The 19,811-nt window shown below is 34.9% G+C and overlaps 3 non-coding genes across 3 annotated transcripts; all 3 read left to right on the top strand.

Moving 5' to 3' along the window:
- Positions 1 to 13,220: 13,220 nt before the first annotated feature.
- TRNAY-GUA (transfer RNA tyrosine (anticodon GUA)) lies at positions 13,221 to 13,292 on the top strand. The gene has a single exon. It is a non-coding gene; the product is annotated as a tRNA-Tyr (tRNA).
- Positions 13,293 to 13,624: 332 nt separating this feature from the next.
- On the top strand, positions 13,625 to 13,696 carry TRNAY-GUA (transfer RNA tyrosine (anticodon GUA)). The gene has a single exon. It is a non-coding gene; the product is annotated as a tRNA-Tyr (tRNA).
- Positions 13,697 to 14,051: 355 nt separating this feature from the next.
- Positions 14,052 to 14,123, top strand: TRNAY-GUA (transfer RNA tyrosine (anticodon GUA)). Its single transcript has one exon. It is a non-coding gene; the product is annotated as a tRNA-Tyr (tRNA).
- The last annotated feature ends 5,688 nt before the right edge of the window (positions 14,124 to 19,811 follow it).

Raw genomic sequence — 19,811 nt, 5'->3', positions numbered from 1 at the left:
ATTATATTATTGTAGCATATTTTCGTGTTTAAGCTCATCAAAGCTGATTTTATGTTGCATAAAAATGCATAGTTTGAATTTTTAAAATAAAAGCATCATATTCTATTTCTGAAAACTGCTATACTGAGTGAAATTATTATAATTACCAGAAAAGTATTGAAATTTTCGCGGCACACCTAGTGAATCTCAAGGCTCAGTAGTGTGCCACTCTCAACAACAAATGTAAGTTTAGTCTTATCTAGTTTCACCTATAATGTTATTATATTTATTGATTATCATTATTATTATTATTATTATTATTATTATTATTATTATTACTAGCCGTACCCGTGCGCTACGCTGCACCCGTTAGAAATAAATATAGAGTAATTACATAATTAAAATAGGACATTTGATCAAGGGAACATGCGTGTTTGATAGAAGGATAAATCGTTTAATATGTTACTTAATTTAAATTGTGTTTAAATAATTAAAATGCGATCATTTCGGTCCAGAGAGCACTCATTTGGTGCAATGACAATTCCTTTGACATGTTTCTTAATTGTTATTACATGCAACCATAGTTTAATGAACATTGACATCATTTAGATTTAATATCTATACTTTATTTTACTTGCTATATGTTTCCATTGAATTATGGTAATAACTTAATTTTAACCCTTCTTTTCTACATATTCAGTAAATAGCGTTTGACCCACTATGGTTCTGAACCCTTCAAATAACTTAAATTATATTATATAATATTACATTACATATATTATATTATATTATATTATATTATATTATATTATATTATATTATATTATATTATATTATATTATATTATATTATATTATATTATTCTACATTACATTACATTATATCAGAAGTTACTGTAATAACATTATAGCATTATGTCCATCTAGAGAAACTACACTTTCCAATGGTGAAATAATAATTAATTATATAAATCGGTTAATTTAGCTTCCGATATTACTTCATACAAACACAGAAACATTCTCTGTAGACTATCTGTCATAGCTTTCGATTGTTGTTGTTCAAGGCCTCTTATCTACGAAGTCATTTGATTTTTATTTCATTATACGGCCTTAGATGGCATTTATTTTAATTTTAAAGCTCATTTATCTCATTAAATATCAGTCCTATCAAAATTTTTCAAGGAATAAAACTTATCGGACATTATTTGTAAAGAAACGTTTGTTATGTAACATTTTTCACAAAAATCAATAATAAGCGAGATATTTCGATTTATTTAATTCAGGCCCCCTTATACCCCCCTCTTAAATGATGTATTTTGAATGTCATATAGCCTAAAATCTAAGTTACAACGAACTTAATTTATATTCCAACTTTAATCGAAATCCGTTCAGCCATTATCGCGTGAAAAGGTAACAAACATACAGACAGACAGACAGACAGACATACAAACAAAAATAAAAAAAAAACGATTTTCGGATTCAGGGTGGTTAATTATATATGTTAGGACCAATTATTTTTGGAAAATCGAAAATTACCAGAAAAATTTCGGCTACAGATTTATTATTACTGGGTAATTCCACGAAAACCATGACATCAGATGTCACATACGAAGTTGTTGTTTTAAAGTCTTTATTATTTTTACGTCTGAGAGTGATGAATGGACAAGGCCGAGGCACAGAAGAGAGCTTGTTTTCGTTTATAGTTTGTTCTGAATGTGAGCGGGAAGTTAGAGCATATTATTCCTACAAGCGAAGCAACTGCAGTGAACTTTGGTCGCCCTTATCTCATCAGTCTGTGAATGATCTTAACAGTGAGTGGTTTGGTTGAACGTACACCTTCGCGAAAGAGGATGAAGAAGGTATAATACATTGCCTCATTCGATAGTTTTAACTTTTGCTATGAGGTCATTTAAATCAGCTCAAGTTCATGTCCCGTCCATTACCAAATGTTTGAATTTATTTAGTTTCAAGCCATACTATTGCAAACTAGCCAACGAAAAAATATATTCTCTTCCAATATTCCATGATGAACACCATTAACCTTTAAGACCTTAATTAAATTGAAAACAATATTTTTAATCGATGTAACAGACGGGACATCTTATGGTAACAGACAGGACAAGAATAACTGTCCCATCCGTTACTTGTCCGTAATCATTAAGCCCATACCATGAATTCGTTATTAATGTTATTATTATTACTAGTATCATCAGCATTATTATTATTATTATTATTATTATTAGTATTATTATTATCATCATCATCATCATAGTCATCCATATAGTGAGTTAAAGTGTATACTGCAGGTTAATAGTACTTTAACAACATGGCAAATATGTCTCCAGCCGAGAAAATGAAGCGGTATAGAGAATGCCTGAAAGAGTCGGATAATTATGAAAATGCTAAAACTAAGGAGGCAAAAAGGAAGAAACATGCACGGGCTCTAAAGAAGACAACTATGACAGTGAAGGATATGAGAAAGCAAAGAAATATGATCGTGAACGGAAACGTGTCTACCGGTAAAAATTGAATAGTCCGAGTCCAAGTGAAGAACCAACTTGTTCAAGTATTCTCTTTCTAACACTAGGGCTAAAGCTGTCCATCGTGCTCTCCGTAATCTGCCTCAAAGTCCAGGAAGGGGTTGTGAGGTTGTGGGTGTATTAGCGAGAACCTGTGAATTATGGATAAAGGAAAGCAACATATCTGTAATAGGAAACCCTGTCAAAGATGTCGAATATGATGCAATTAATTTTGATTACAGACGAAACAGTGAAACATCATGATATGTTGAACGCGCGTTGAAACAACACTGAGTCCCTTCCAGAGACACAAAAAGTGCATTCCATAATTGGAGTATCTCCATACAAAATCAAATGGAAATATTACTCTTACAGCTCTGATGACCATGAATTTACATTAAAAAAAAACTAATCTTCAAGTACAAAATAAAAATAGACCTATTAAATGCATTTATGGTATGTATGTTCAATCTGATTTTTTTACTCTTTGTTTTATTTGTACTTGCATCAATCAACAGTTTTGGTATAACAACGTTAAATGTTTACGTTGCATAATATGCGACATTATAGACCTACTCAATTGTATTATTTTGTTGTTATAGGATATATGCTAAAGTAATATGTGCAGACATAATGTCTATTAATTGTTTAAAACTTGTTTATAATAGTTCACTGTTTTATTCAGTTGTTCTTTCCATTCATTACAAGACCATTCAGAAAATGTCCCGTCCGTTGCCTGTATGTCCCGTCTGTTACCCATTTTTAGACAATGCCTCTCAATACACAATTCATATTACACAAAATTTGAATGTACCCATGAATAGCTGTGTACAATCGCAATATTTGGTAATATTATGGTATTTTTGTATTTCCTAGCAGGACAGAGATTGTATGGAGTTTGTGTTCATTGTATATATTGTGTCATTTTTATGTCCCGTCTGTTACCTTTCTTTAAACATTTATGACTGTTATCAAATATTTTATAACTTGCTTTTTCACAGAAATAATATCAGCTTATATCCTGATGCAGGCATTCTGACTTTTATTTTGTATATTAAATAATTTCCGTCCGAAATAAATATATATATTATACTGAACAACTTGTATGATTGTCCCGTCCATTACAGTGGAATTACCCTACTATAGATTAGCATTAACATTGTACAGCGTTGCAGCTACGTAGCGTATTCTATTGCATCATGCCTGGACTAGCATTACACAGACAGACAGACAGACAGACAGACAGACAGACAGACAGGCAGACAGACAGATAGATAGACAGAGAGACATATAGATAGATAGATAGATAGATAGATAGATAGATAGATAGATAGATAGATAGATAGATAGATAGATAGATAGATAGATAGATAGATAGATAGATAGATAGATAGATAGATAGATAGATAGATAGATAGATAGGTAGGTATGTAGACAGACAGACAGACAGACAGACAGACAGACAGACAGACAGATAGATAGATAGATAGATAGATAGATAGATAGATAGATAGATATATAGATAGATAGATAGATAGATAGATAGATAGATAGATAGATATATAGATAGATAGATAGATAGATAGATAGATAGATAGATAGATAGATAGATAGATAGATAGATAGATAGATAGATAGATAGATAGATAGATAGATAGATAGATAGATAGATAGATAGATAGATAGATAGATAGATAGATAGATAGATAGATAGATAGGTAGACAGACAGACAGTCAGATAGATAGATAGATAGATAGATAGATAGATAGATAGATAGATAGATAGATAGATAGATAGATAGATAGATAGATAGATAGATAGATAGATAGATAGATAGATAGATAGATAGATAGATAGATAGATAGATAGATAGATAGATAGATAGATAGATAGAGAGATAGATAGATAGATAGATAGATAGATAGATAGATAGATAGATAGATAGATAGATATATAGTTAGATAGATAGATAGATAGATAGATAGATAGATAGATAGATAGATAGATAGATAGATAGATAGATAGATAGATAGGTAGGTAGGTAGGTAGGTAGGTAGGTAGGTAGGTAGGTAGGTAGGTAGGTAGGTAGGTAGGTAGGTAGGTAGGTAGGTAGGTAGATAGATAGATAGATAGATAGATAGATAGATAGATAGATAGATAGATAGATAGATAGATAGATAGATAGATAGATAGATAGATAGATAGATAGATAGATAGATAGATAGATAGATAGATAGATAGATAGATAGATAGATAGATAGATAGATAGATAGATAGATAAAATAAATAAATATATAAATAAATAAAACATTCGACGCTGGAACCTGGAATCATTTCGCTGGCATTATCATCATATCACTGAAACGCTAGATAACCACAGCAGTTGATAAAGCGTCGTTAAAACGTAAGTTCTGAACCACTCTGTGTATAGGCTCTGTTACAAATTGTGGCGTACAAAATAAAGAAGTGCAGCTTGTGAGTCATGTTAAAGCATAGCTTTGTCTGTAAATAAGACAAGTGTTGTGTACGACTGAAACTCGGTCTTGAGTACGTTGACCCATTTAGCTTGAAGAATTACCGCATATTGTCCACAGATTGTTCCTACAGTTACAAGCTCATCAACAACTGAGAAAAACACTCATTTTTGTATACTTTTTACGGGTCATTAAATCCGACACCATTCAAACTATACCTCCGAGAGGCAAGAAAAACATCGAAAGAAGGTTAATTCCCCATGGCGAGTTATGTTAAGGTCAAGTGGAGCGCTAAAACGCCAGACTGCGGAGTGGAGTGTTGTTATTCCTCGGGGACGGCTAGTCTCGAGAAAGTACAGTAGACCCTACATTAGCTGCATCGCGTCGTGCTTGGACAAGACGGGATAAATAATCTAACCTACGAGTCCAAGAGAAGTGCGCCATGTCTAACCAAGTAAACAATCTCTAGCTTTTAAAAGAGCAGCAGTAGTTCAGATGAACTCTTAAGGCTGGTTCACAATAAACGGAGAACGGAAACAACGAGAACGAAAACGGAAATACTGTTAAAATAAATGTATTTGTGCGAGATCGTGCGTATTTGCTTGTTTTCCGAACAGAACCCATACGCGGTAAGTGTGAAATACCACATTCAGTATTCCCAACCTAAAGCACATAACAATTTCCCTCTTCTTACCGCTTAAGCGCGACATTCATTTTACTGCTTTAGGCTTTTAACATATTATTTTTAGAGACGTTTACCATAGTAATAATTATAAATTGGAAACTTACCACTGCAATTTCACCTAAATTGCAATGTTAATTATTGTTTTTAAATATTTGCAAAAATTAAGTAAAGTCTACTACTCCACGAAACTTATTGCATTCCTGATACAAATAACATTAAGGAAGCCGTGAAAAAATCAACTAGATTCCAGATGCGGATGTTATTACTGCAATATGTTATATAAATAATATTGTTAAAATATTAAAATGAAAAATAAATCATTACATAATCTTACCGTTTGTTTTAAGTTCGCATTTATAGACAGGGGGAAAAAAAAGACAGACGTATATCACGGCCTGCTGGAGTGTAGTAAACACAGAAAACATTTTATAGCAACAATGTTGAAGAAAGATATTTTGGTGTTCTGAAGTTGCCGTCATTAAACAGAAACCAACATGGAGATTTCATTGCAACTAATTAGAAATTCGTCTTTCAGGTATATAATGAACGATCTTCGCACAAAATAATGTACGATACACGAGCGGTATGTTTGTTTTCATGTTCTCGGAAATTAAAAAAGCTCAACTACGTTTCGCTTTTTCAATCTTTTCCTCGACCATGAAAACGTCAACATACCGCTCTTGTAACGTATATTAATATTAAATGTGAGCATTCACATTAGTTAACGGAAATAATGTTTAAATAAATTTATTTTAACATTATATCCGTTCTCATTCTCGTTGTCGTTTTCGTTCCCGGTTTATTGTGAACCAGCCTTTATAACGAGAATCTGGGTACGATAAAATGTGTAACATTTTAGAACGATCCAATTTACGGCCATATTCATCAAAGGAATTAACGTTGAATTTCATACGCATTATACGCGATTTGTAGTGGACATAATAATAATACTAAACTGCCCCCATTGAGGGTAGTCCTTACGGACTCAGTATATCCTCAAAAATTATTATACATATGTAAACATAGGTATTAAATTTTCAAAAAAAGGGAAACAAAGAAAAGGGCGTGAAACATTACAATTGCTATTAATGTGGCACCATGTGATTAATTAGGATTTGGCAGGATTTTTTAACACAATTATCACAATGGCATCCCTCAGAGATGTTGGCAGAACAAATTTCCGTCGAAATTCTTCGAAAAAAGCTGGTATAGTCCCTCGAGCACCTATGAGCAAGCCGAATTCCTCAACGTGAATTAAGGCATATTTCAGCTTGAAATAGTTGACTGTAGGCTCATAGATCGACTTCTTCTCAAGGTGGACCTCGGCTGACTGATGACATCCTACTTCAAAACGTATCATGGGGTCCACAATGATGCCCTGTTTAGTGTCAGCATTTTACGCTAAAATATCTACTCGTCTCGTTGACCCATTGTCAGCTAGACAGGAGATTTCTTCTTCTACTATCCAGCCCTTAGTTCTTAATGTGGCAGCAATTTTGGATCTTACAAGATGATGTCTAGAGTTCCTCAAGAGCAATCCCTGTTCACAGAATCCCAAGACGTGTGCTAAAGTTTCAATCTCCGGGCAGCCATGTTTGCACTGGGTACCGTCGAGAGATCTGCCGGGAACGGAACGAACAGCTGCTAAATTTGCTGTCATTTTCAGGAGGAGTGATTATTATGATTATTAATGATTATTAGAGGAGAAAAATTCGCTCCTAATTTAGGTGGACGAAAATCAAAATTTCAACTTAAGTTAGTCGTAGGTGAATATAAATTCATGTTCTTTAACATTTGAGCCGTTCAGAGCAGAAGTGGTTTAAGTCAAAATTGGGTAATGAGGTTTAAAGTAAAAATTCTGTAAAATATAACGCAAAGTAGCAATTAATATGTCCTTCGTGCTATCCACTGACTGCTAATAGTTTAAATAAATTGTATATTAATTCCTACTTTGCCCTGTATTTTACACAATGTTTACTTTACCCCTCATCACCCATTTTTGACTTACACCACTTCTGCTCTGAACGGCTCATTTGGAGAATGTTGTGAGAAATAACTTTTACTCTTTCATCAGCAGCAAGCTATATTTAGAAGGGTATGAACAACGAGTTCTTTTTAACACATGTCGCTCCTGTTCAGTCGGCTTATTATGTGGGTAAATAAGTGCCAATTGTTAGCGATTTATTGTGTTGTAAGACATGTAAACTGTTCAGATAGGTACATTCTTTTTAATGTAACTTGAATTTCAATTTTGCAAAGTATTTTTCTTCTTACAATATGGTTTAAATATTACAAATGAAAAATATATTTCTTTAAAGTTTTCCAAATATAATTTACTTTATGGTATTTTAAGTGATCGTGCTTCATTTAATTTAGAATTCTCCCTGTTATTACTATTACTATTATTATTATTATTATTATTATTATTATTATTATTATTGGTATTATTATTAATTTATTATTAATTGTATTTTTTATTAATTGAGTTTATTATTTTCATTATTGAGTGTAATTAGTTACCACTGCCATTGGGTATAGTATACCCATTTGCAGTGTGAATACATACATACATACATACATACATACATACATACATACATACATACATACATACATACATACATAACATAACATAATATATACATACATAATGTGAGTTTTAGTATAGTCGGTCACGTCTGGTTACAACAATTCTTTTATCATTTAATACTGCATCAATTAGAGTGTTGAATTCTTGTTTTAAAGTTTGCGCATTCTTGCGAATTTTTCAGTAATTAATTTTTTTTCGGTGGTGGAGCATACGGTAACGCGGCGGCAACTATTTCACGTTTGGCTTAACAGCAGAAAAGAATAGTGGAATAAGAAAGTTTTTAATCACTGTATGAGTGTTTAGTCCTGAAAAATTATCCACATGACATAGAACATCAGGTTAAAAATAACTAGGACACATTTTTATCTAACCATAACAAACTCCACCGTGGATCAGAACGCAAATCTAGTAGTTTGAAAAAATTAATAAATTCTCTGCATTCGAACAGATTTTTATAAAACTTTGTACAGCCTTAAAGGTGGCACATATTGATTACGTATTCACAAGAAAAACTACCCCTTTATAGCGGGTGCCTTTAGACAAAATTAATAACTTCTCCTGTAACAGATGTTTATAAAACTTGATACAGAAGTTAGAAGTAGCATATATTTTTTTCTACGAAGTCTGATTGTGTTTCTACAGGAACATCATTTTATTTTTACTTCAATTTTTATTGTACCTGAGTTTTTGAATGTACTTCACTCCCACCCCTTCTACTAAGGAAGTTCCAACTCCACACAGAACCAAGACCGCAGATAGTAAGCAGTACTGAGTTACTGAGTATAGTACGTTCCAGGAATATGTTCGCGTTTTCCAGTGACGAAAGAGCTTTCAATATTGAATCATATTTTCGCACAGGTACTGTCCGTTTGCCTACGTCGCATCCCGATTTCCCCCACCTGCTTCTGCTCGCCCCTCTGTAAAAGCTGGGCTGTCTTAGCTCTTTTCTGAAAACATTAATTTCTGTTAGGAACTGGACGTTTACGTAATATTATACAGCTGTTGAATTTAACTTAAATAAAAGGGCCTCGTTAAGTAATTAACTGTCACGTGATTTCCTTCCTTTCTACAATCCTGCGGCATAACCACTTGGACGGACAGTAGATAGCATGTCTGAGTAATTTTATATTTTCGGTTCGGGCAGAAGTGAAGATTGAATTCACAGTACGTAGAGTAGGTACAGAATTATTTCAACATGAGTTACTAGTACGAAGGACGAAACTGGCAATTGGAATTAGATACAATAGTCTATAGTGCGATAATATGCACAAAAGAACTGAAGCCTGTATCGAAATGAACGGCCACCATTTTCAAAATTGTGTTTAAATATTAATATTATGATAATTTTTCAATTTAACTTCTTTCTCTATATTGTACGCTAATGTGCTGTAGACAGTATACACTGTATAATGAATACGTTCGCATGGGTAACTCACTTCGTGAGTAAAAACACTTATTCTTAATACAGTACTGTACTTTGATTAAAGAAAAACCTAATGAAAATTATCAAACTCAAAATCGCGATATTTCCTAGTTTACGTAAATGGATGAACTACTTTTCTTCCATCCTATACCTAGTAGAGTGATTTGTGTTTTACGCCAGTATCATCGAACTCCAGTCTTGGAGGGGGGAGCAAGCGGTGTTTCCGGTTCTCTAAAGATACAGACAGATTAATATTAAAAATGTTAGTAAAAATAAAATGATGTCCCCGTATATGACAAACTGTGCCTTTATAGTGTGAATTTAGACAAAATTAATAACTTTTATGCCATATAATATATTTTTATGAAACTTTGTACAAGAATTACGCCTACTGGTAGCATACAGATGTAGTCAGACTTGGTACACAAAAAATATATATGTGTTACCTGTAACACGTGTACAAATTTTCTTAAAAATCTGTTAAGTAGGACAGAAGTTAATTTTGTGTAAATGCACCCCTACAAAGGGGTAGTTCGTCTTATGGAACCGTAAATATAGTTTGTATAAAAAAAATGCTACCTATAACTTCCGTATAATGTTTCATAAAAATCAGGTAGATAGGGGAGAAGTTGTTAATTTTGTCTAAAATCACCCCTATAAAGGAATAGTTCCTCTCACTCAAACGTACTCAGAGTTTGTACTCAAAATATATGTGCCCCCTATAAGACCTATACAAAGATTCATAAGAATACGTTTAAATCCAGAGAAGTTATTAATTCTGTCCTTCTAGATTTGCGATTTTGCACACTGTGAGGCGCCGAAGATAGAACCCGGGTCCTTGGTTCTACGTACCAAGCGCTCTAACCACTGAGCTACGCCGAAGTTCAATCCACAGCACCGGATCGAATCCCTCTCCTCTAGTGTTTTCCCTTTGTGGCCTGACTCCAAGTTCGACATATATGTTGACATAATATTAAGTCAACTGTCATTATAAAAGGAGTGCACTCAATTGAGTGACTTGAGGAGGGATTTGATCCGGTGCTGTGGATTGAACTTCGGCGTAGCTCAGTGGTTAGAGGACTTGGTACGTAGAACCAAGGACCCAGGTTTGATTCCCGGCGCCGGAGCGAATTTTTCTTCTATAATAATCTTTGTTACCATAACAGATATACTGTATTCTGTAGGACCAAAAATTAATCTTTACGCAGCGTAAACTTTGGGGAGGTTTTCTCCGTGAACGCGATTTTCACTCAAATTTTCATTCCACCATTGCTCCATTACTTCTGTACAATTAGCTATATCTGCATTCAGAATAGTCTCTGTTGAGATGCAGATTTAAATAAATAAACAAATTTAATGCTATTGCATTTCTTGAAACAATGTACCTGGTGGAAAATTCATTTTTGGTCACTCAAGTTCTAAATATTTTAGTTTTCTCTGCACTGTACATCTGTATTACTAAATTATACAGGGTGTAAGTGAAATAATGATGTAGATTGAAAACGGCGTTAGGGTACACTTAAATTAATAGTAAATCTATATTACGTTTTGTAATTAAATGCACGGTTAATTAAAAAATTACGTTGTAAGTTTCAGAAGTCTGACAACATCGCCGTTAACACACTGCTCTTTCTTCTCGTAATAAAGATGTAAGAGGTCGACGACCTCAGGTTTTTCTCCCTAGGTGAACTACCTCCAACCTCCCTCTCTAGCTACAACGTTATAATCTGGTCGGATTGTTCAGTGGCTTGAAATCAGTGGTTGTTAAATTAATTTTACACGAAAACCTTCTAAGCTATTGAAATACGCCAGAGGGATAAATGATTCATTATTAGATTTTCTGTCGGTATAGACAAAAATAACGATCCTACTAGTTACCGAAGAGGAGGGTGTTAACAAGCGGGGGAAAAGAAAAGACTTTTTTCTGGGAAAAGTATGAACTTTTCACCAATGTGGTATTATAATTTTTTGATACAAAATGACTATTAGCTCTGAAAACCTGCAGGGTTATTTCATTTCCCTCTATGTCTTTAAATAAACTTCGCAGTTAAGATGAAACGTGAAGTAAAAAGCTTCCGTTTACCGCATACAATTCATGTATCTTAATATCGTCTATCATCCGGTATCTTCTGCTGCCCCGAACTCTTCTCTCGTTCACCATTCCTTCCAGTACATCCTTTAGTAGGCAGTTCCTTTTTCTCTTTCTGATCACTTTCAGCATTATTCTTTCCTCACTCACTTTCCAACACAGCTTCATTTATTATTCTGTCTGTCCATCTCACACACTCCATTCTTCTCCATATCCACATTTCAAATGTTTCTAGTCTCTTCTCTTCACTTCGTCGTAATGTCCATATCTTTGCCACATACGCTGCTACAATCCCCACAGAGCACTTCACTAGTCTCTTCCTTAGATCTATTTCCAGAAGTCTGTAAAATATGCTCCTTTTTCTATTAAAAGCTTCGTTTTACATTGTTATCCTCCTATTGACTTCCTTGCAGCAGCTCATGTGATTGCTTGTAGTACACCCCGATATTTTAAATGTATGTCAGAGCACTCATTAAAGTTAAAGAGCATGGGGTAAATGTACTTTGGATAGTTCAACACATAGCCTAAATCTATTATCATCAGTCTGTCCTCAGACGATCTAACAAGAGCGACACGTACTATTCATTTGTGCGTAATCGATAGTACGTCTGTTTTGCGTAACATTGAAACAGTTGTATTTCGACACCTATTAAAAATTGGACACACAATTATACGAACTATTTTACTCAAAATAGTCTATACTAACACTGCTTAAAATATTTACTTTTATTCTTTAATCACTCTGTATAAGAAAGTAACACGAGTTTCAAATCACTACTGCTTAACGTGCAGAGCTTAATATGATTCCAACTGAACTTTAAGATAATAATTTTGATGTATGATGCACAAAAATTTTTTATGTTTTAGGCAACAGTTTAATTCTGTTAAATGTAATAAAAGGCCTAAGAAGTTATTAAATATAATTCTTGAAAATAAAGAGATGAAGATAAATGAAGCTCCTTTATAAGTGTATATATTTTGATGTACCGAAGTACATATGATATTTCCATGCAGATATTCTGCGTCATCACATGATGAAAGAGTGATGGAACGGCGTGGCTTAGTGGATAAAGCATCAGCACGTAGAGCTGAAGACCCGGGTTCAAATCCCGGCGCCGGAGAGAATTTTTCTCCGTCCATCACTCTTTCATCATGTGATGACGCAGAATATCTGCATGGAAATATCATATGTACTTCGGTACATCAAAATATATATATATATATATATATATATATATATATATGTATGATATGCGTAATAAATCACTTTGTGATTTAAGACGGCGCCCATACCGTCGGATCCCGGCCAATCAGTCACTCATCTGAGTGCACCTCAACACATGTATGGACTTCGGTCCTGCGTTCATAGACATCTATGACGTAGTGCAGAGGGCGGCCACTAGAGGGAACCCAAGAGATGGAGCTTAATCTGAGACGATTCTAAACGGCGTCGGGATTGTATCCGGCGTGGCTTAGTGGATAAAGCATCAGCACGTAGAGCTGAAGACCCGGGTTCAAATCCCGGCGCCGGAGAGAATTTTTCTCCGTCCATCACTCTTTCATCATGTGATGACGCAGAATATCTGCATGGAAATATCATATGTACTTCGGTACATCAAAATATATATATATATATATATATATATATGTATGATATGCGTAATAAATCACTTTGTGATTTAAGACGGCGCCCATACCGTCGGATCCCGGCCAATCAGTCACTCATCTGAGTGCACCTCAACACATGTATGGACTTCGGTCCTGCGTTCATAGACATCTATGACGTAGTGCAGAGGGCGGCCACTAGAGGGAACCCAAGAGATGGAGCTTAATCTGAGACGATTCTAAACGGCGTCGGGATTGTATCCGGCGTGGCTTAGTGGATAAAGCATCAGCACGTAGAGCTGAAGACCCGGGTTCAAATCCCGGCGCCGGAGAGAATTTTTCTCCGTCCATCACTCTTTCATCATGTGATGACGCAGAATATCTGCATGGAAATATCATATGTACTTCGGTACATCAAAAAATATATATATATATATATATATATATATATATATATATATATATATATATGTATGATATGCGTAATAAATCACTTTGTGATTTAAGACGGCGCCCATACCGTCGGATCCCGGCCAATCAGTCACTCATCTGAGTGCACCTCAACACATGTATGGACTTCGGTCCTGCGTTCATAGACATCTATGACGTAGTGCAGAGGGCGGCCACTAGAGGGAACCCAAGAGATGGAGCTTAATCTGAGAGATTCTAAACGGCGTCGGGATTGTATCCGGCGTGGCTTAGTGGATAAAGCATCAGCACGTAGAGCTGAAGACCCGGGTTCAAATCCCGGCGCCGGAGAGAATTTTTCTCCGTTCCATCACTCTTTCATCCTTTATAAGTGTTTTTTGTTCCAAGTAATGTTTTGAATTCTGTATGTAAACTTAATAATTTTTAGCTGCCAGAATTAAGGTTGTAAGGCCTTCTCTTCCACTCAAACAGCAAAAAGCCTTATTTACATTATGAATGAAGTTACGAGCTACAATGAATACAAACATTTGATTTCGATCAAAGTTACGTGTATAGCCTACTAGACTTACTGATGAATTAAACAGTGAAATACTATGAACTAGTCCACCGAGTTAGCTCTGTAGTAGCATGTCTGTCTCCCAGACTAGCAGTGTCCGGGAAATCTCTCCGCAGTGCGAAGAGAAGGCGTAAGTCACTGTTGATAGTGATTCGTCCGTCGGACTGGGACGTTAAGCTTGGCGGCCCCCTTGGTGCTATTCGATAGGAGTAGGCTACGTGTTGGCACCGGGTTTCCCCTTCTCCCTTCCTCATCTTGATCATCACTCATTCCAGACACTACACTTACACATACAGTCAGCCTTGTACACGAAATAACTCTCCACAGATATACATCATGTACATACAGTGTGGCCCGCCGAAGTGATGTACAACTATAAAAATGGGTCACAGTCCTGCCATCTATCCGCAATACGCGGAACCCGAATCACGTAAAGTGAAGTGGGTAGATATTGGATACATATACATACATACATAGGCCTACATACATACATACTGTACATACATACATACATACATACATACATATATACATACTATGAACTATTAATTAAGCAATGAAATTGAATGAAACTGTGTAGCAGAATTAAAATAATACAGGCTACATAGAATTTAAATATATTTCAAATAATGTTAGATAATAGGAAGAGATTATTATGAGACAAATTGTGAAAATACAGCGTTATCAGGATGCATGTCTTAAGAAAGAAGTTATCATTTAGTAGTGACCTTTAAAGTCAGTATGATTAGAGTAAATTGCTAATAAGAAGGTTATCCTTTAAGCTATTTAAAAAGAGTTTATTGTCTTGCAGCCCCTAATACTTTGTGACTAGGAATTTCAGTGTCGCGAGGTGGAGACTGTAAGACATAATCATCGATAAACTGACTGGGAGATAATTATTATGTACTAGGTTGAAACAATTTGAAACTTACAACAGTGACAAATTTAGATAAATAAATTATCATCAGTTAGGACTACTATTTCTTTATTATTAACCATATTATTGAATATTGAGGTCCAATTATGAACTGCTACGCTACATCCAATTTCCCTGTCTCCAGGGATATTTGGCAGGAAACTGGGATTGATATTAAAATGTAAAACGTGATGGGAATACGCAGTTAATATTATTAAAGCCAATTCTCTAGAGCAAAAAAAAAAAAGTTTGGGGAATGGAAATGGGAGCTTTATGTCTGCAACTAAGCAAATAAAAAATTTAAAATTTAAAGCGTGCATTATGCAACAGGGTATAGGTATATTCCATTAAAGAAAGATGCAATATTGTAAAATAAGCTTACACAGCTGTTGCCGAATCTGCACTGCATTTTTTTAATAAACTACCAAACACAACACACTTTTTTTTCTTAAATTCATTTAAGAAACGCTTCGAAATTTATTTGTGAAAGAAATAAGCATAAAGTAAAATAGATAAGTAACTAAAATGTGTTAAAATGCAACAGTATTAAAACATATAATAATACAATTAAATTCATTTGCTGAACATGTTTCAGGACGTGCTGTCCCATCTTCAGTAGCTTTGAAACCGGATCAGCTGTTGTTCATGCTATTGCATCCTGCTGGTACGTATTGCAGCTGACCCGGCCTCAAAGCTATTGAAAATGGGACAGGATGTCCTGAAATATGTTTACCAAATGAATTTTAATTGTATTGTTGTGTGTTTTCTAATACTGTTGGATTTTAACATACTAAATATAATATATTTTAATGATTTAAAAGAAGGACATTGTTACATTTTACTACTAATGAATACAAATATGTCAACTAAAAACAGATAAGCAATATAAATTGCTTTCAATAATTTTTTTTTTTTTTTTTTTTTGAAAATTTCTTAGCAGTTACTCCATTGCTATATAGCAGCATTATGTGGAATTTTTAAAAATAAATTTGAGAAATTTTCCGTGACATAGATGGGAGGATAATATTAAAATGAATTTGAGGGTGGTGGAATATGATGATAGAGACTGGATTAATCTTGCACAGGTTATGGACCTACTGTACTTAAGCAAAAGTCAAATTCGCGCCATTGGAAAAATGAAATTTAGGACTGCAGTCAACACTAGAATGAATTAAACTAACGAAATCGAAGAAAGAGTATTGGCAACCAACACAGTATATTATTCACTGAAAATTATATTCAGATCCAAAAGTAAAGCATCGAAATAACAAAATGAGACTGTATATAACCGCAATAAAATCTCCACTGTGTTACGGGAGTGAAATATGGACATTGATAAAAACAGGGGACGGTGCATTAAAAACTTCTATGCTCGACCATGCCGAAATGTAGTAATTATATACCTGGTAGCAGCCCTTTAATGGATCTCATTAAAGTACATCTATTCATTAAAGTTCAGGTGTTACACCAATCAGAAAATACCATTGTAGCAATATAAAAGCGCAAGTATCGATTATTCTCGGATATGCAATCGAAAGACAACAATAAATCAATAAATCATCTATATTTGAAATAAAGTCAGTTCTGTTACTATAATAATTAGCGTTAATTGTAAATAATATTCAAATAAATTCAATTTGTCATCTCGTTTTTCAATGCCGAGGTCAATGTCGACATCGGTTTCTCGGAAAAAATGAATACTTTCGCGTCTGCGCACATCTCACAATTTACGAGGTATTGCGCAAGGTCAGTTCCGCTCCTCAGTCAGATAAGAATAACATGAATACCTATGAATAATTTCAAGTTAGAAATATGGTCGAGCATAAAAAGTCGTATGGAACTTGACTATAATGGTAATTAAGACGCTCGTATGAAAATTATGAAACTCGCTTGCGCTCGTTTCATAAACATACTCGCTTCTTAATTACTACCATTATAGGCTCGTTGCATAATGTACTATTAGGGGAATATTCTAGGAAGGACAAATAGACAAGTTAAAGAGAATGGATGCTGGGGTCTAAGATGGAATGATTAAATATATAGTCTCTATAAAGACCTAAACATAATAGATGGTGAAAGAGTGATGGAACGGAGAAAAATTCTCTCCGGCGCCGGGATTTGAACCCGGGTTTTCAGCTCTACGTGCTGATGCTTTATCCACTAAGCCACGCCGGATACAACCCCGACGCCGGTCAGAATCGTCTCAGATTAAGCTCCATCTCTTGGGTTCCCTCTAGTGGCCGCCCTCTGCACTACGTCATAGATGTCTATGAACGCAGGACCGAAGTCCATACATGTGTTGAGGTGCACTCGAATGAGTGACTGGTTGGCCGGGATCCGACGGTATAGGCGCCGGAGAGAATTTTTCTCCGTTCCATCACTCTTTCATCATATGATGACGCAGAATATCTGCATGGAAATATCATATGTACTTCGGTACATCAAAATATATATAATATATATAATAGATGGTATTAAAATTAGAAAATGAAGATGGGCGGGATATCTAATAAGAATGGGGGGTCCACACCTGTGGAGTAACGGTCAGCGCGTCTGGCTGCGAAACCAGGTGGCCCGGGTTCGAATCCCGGTCGGGGCAAGTTACCTGGTTGAGGTTTTTTCCGGGGTTTTCCCTCAACCCAATACGAGCAAATGCTGGGTAACTTTCGGTGCTGGACCTCGGACGCATCTCACCGGCATTATCACCTTCATATCATTCAGACGCTAAATAACCCAGATGTTGATACAGCGTCGTAAAATAACCCAATAAAAATAAAAAGAATGGGGGAAGATCAAATATGTTGAAAAGTGTTTAATGGAACATTTTATATTAAAGACTAATGAGTAGACCGAGAGGAAGATGGAAATATGCAATACAAAGACATGCGCTATGGACCCTTACGAATAATAGTTTGAAGGATACGACCTCAGGATAGGGAAGTGGGTTTTTCTGATGAAGAAGCCAAGACCGGAAAGAAGCTGTAACGGCAGAGTGGATGAAAGGATAACACCAATGGAAATGTTTTGCTGAGCGTTGCATTAGTATTTGAGGAAACACATTACAATATGATACTGATGAGAAATGATACATTCATGCTTAGAGCTATATTATATCAGTATTGTAATTACAATTAATTAAATACTATTTGGTAAAATCCAAAGTACTCGTATTTTCATTAAGGTAAGTTTTCTTTTGATTCCTTTTATGTTGCGGTAATCTAATTTCAGCAAAGAACCTTTCCCGTATTTGTATTTCTTTCGTATCCTCATTCTATTCCAACTGACCTTACGTGCATTGGAATTTAAACGAAGGACATTCCCAATCACTCTAATTTTTCTCGGTTCAATTTCGTTTACGTTTCTTTAGAATCTTAGTTTATTCGCATTGTAAGTAAGATCACATACTTGCTGCATTTTATAATCTGACTTACAAAGCACCACAGAAAAATGTTATGTATTATATGAGGGGCTCACAACCAGAGTGGACAAAGTTCACCAGTGGTCAGTTTGTGGATTAATACAATCTCGGATGAAGAAAACTTAGATTTATTCATTGCCGTAACAAACAAAGTCCATAACTCATTTGTTACTCCACAGAGGGCAGCATTTCCTATGGAAGGTGAAGGTTGCTAAGCATGAGCCAGGAACTTCAAGACTAAATTTTTTTTTTTTCAAAATTATTCCATAAGCACTTGGTCCACTCTGGTTGTGAACCCCTCATATATAGTACGAACCGTAAGTAATGTCATTAATTTGAAGGGGTTATTCTTTGAGATATTTCAAACAAAAAAGTTTAATACCATTTTCCTTGTTCTTGCTTTCTCTCCGAGGAAAAAAAAAATGTTTTGTATAGAATATTTCATAGCGTGTTTTGGGACAGCCACTGATTTAATTCCCAATATATAGTCAATTTAAGAGAGTAGTGTATTTTGATAATAAATGATTGAAATAATTTTAGTTTTTTCGTTTAAAAATGTATGAATTTGATTCGTACAAATGTAACACTTTAAAATTCGTTTTCAGAATGAAAAGTTACATTTCTTCGGATAAAATTTCTACACATCTATTAATTCTTTCATTTCATTTCATGTATTATATTCTATAGACCTTACATTAGCAATGAAGGTTTAAGATGTGGAACAAATAAAAATTTTAGAACATCCCAATTATAATTTTACAAATTATTTTACAATTTTTAATTTTTTTTTACAATTTATACAAGTTTACAATTTTCTATAATTTTTTTCAATTTTTTTAGCGATATGTAGTGAGATGAGATGAGACCGAGGATTCGCCAAAAGATTACCTGGCATTTCCCTTATGGTTGCGGAAACCTCGGAAAAAACCCAACCTTGTAATCAGACCAAACGGGGGTGAACTGAAGTGAGGCCGAAGACTCGCCATAGACCACCCGGCATCAGTCCCACGGCTGGGGGAAACCTCGGAGGAAACCAAACGGGAGATCCAACCCAAGCCCGAGCGCAGCTCTGGTTCAGCAGGCCAGCGAGTCTACCGACTGATCATTAATTATCATAATACACCGCCG

This window comes from Periplaneta americana, chromosome 5, assembly GCF_040183065.1.
Source record: "Periplaneta americana isolate PAMFEO1 chromosome 5, P.americana_PAMFEO1_priV1, whole genome shotgun sequence".
NCBI lineage: Eukaryota > Metazoa > Arthropoda > Insecta > Blattodea > Blattidae > Periplaneta > Periplaneta americana.
The sequence above is the reverse complement of the archived record's forward strand: the minus strand, read 5'-3'. Positions and strand labels throughout refer to the sequence as shown.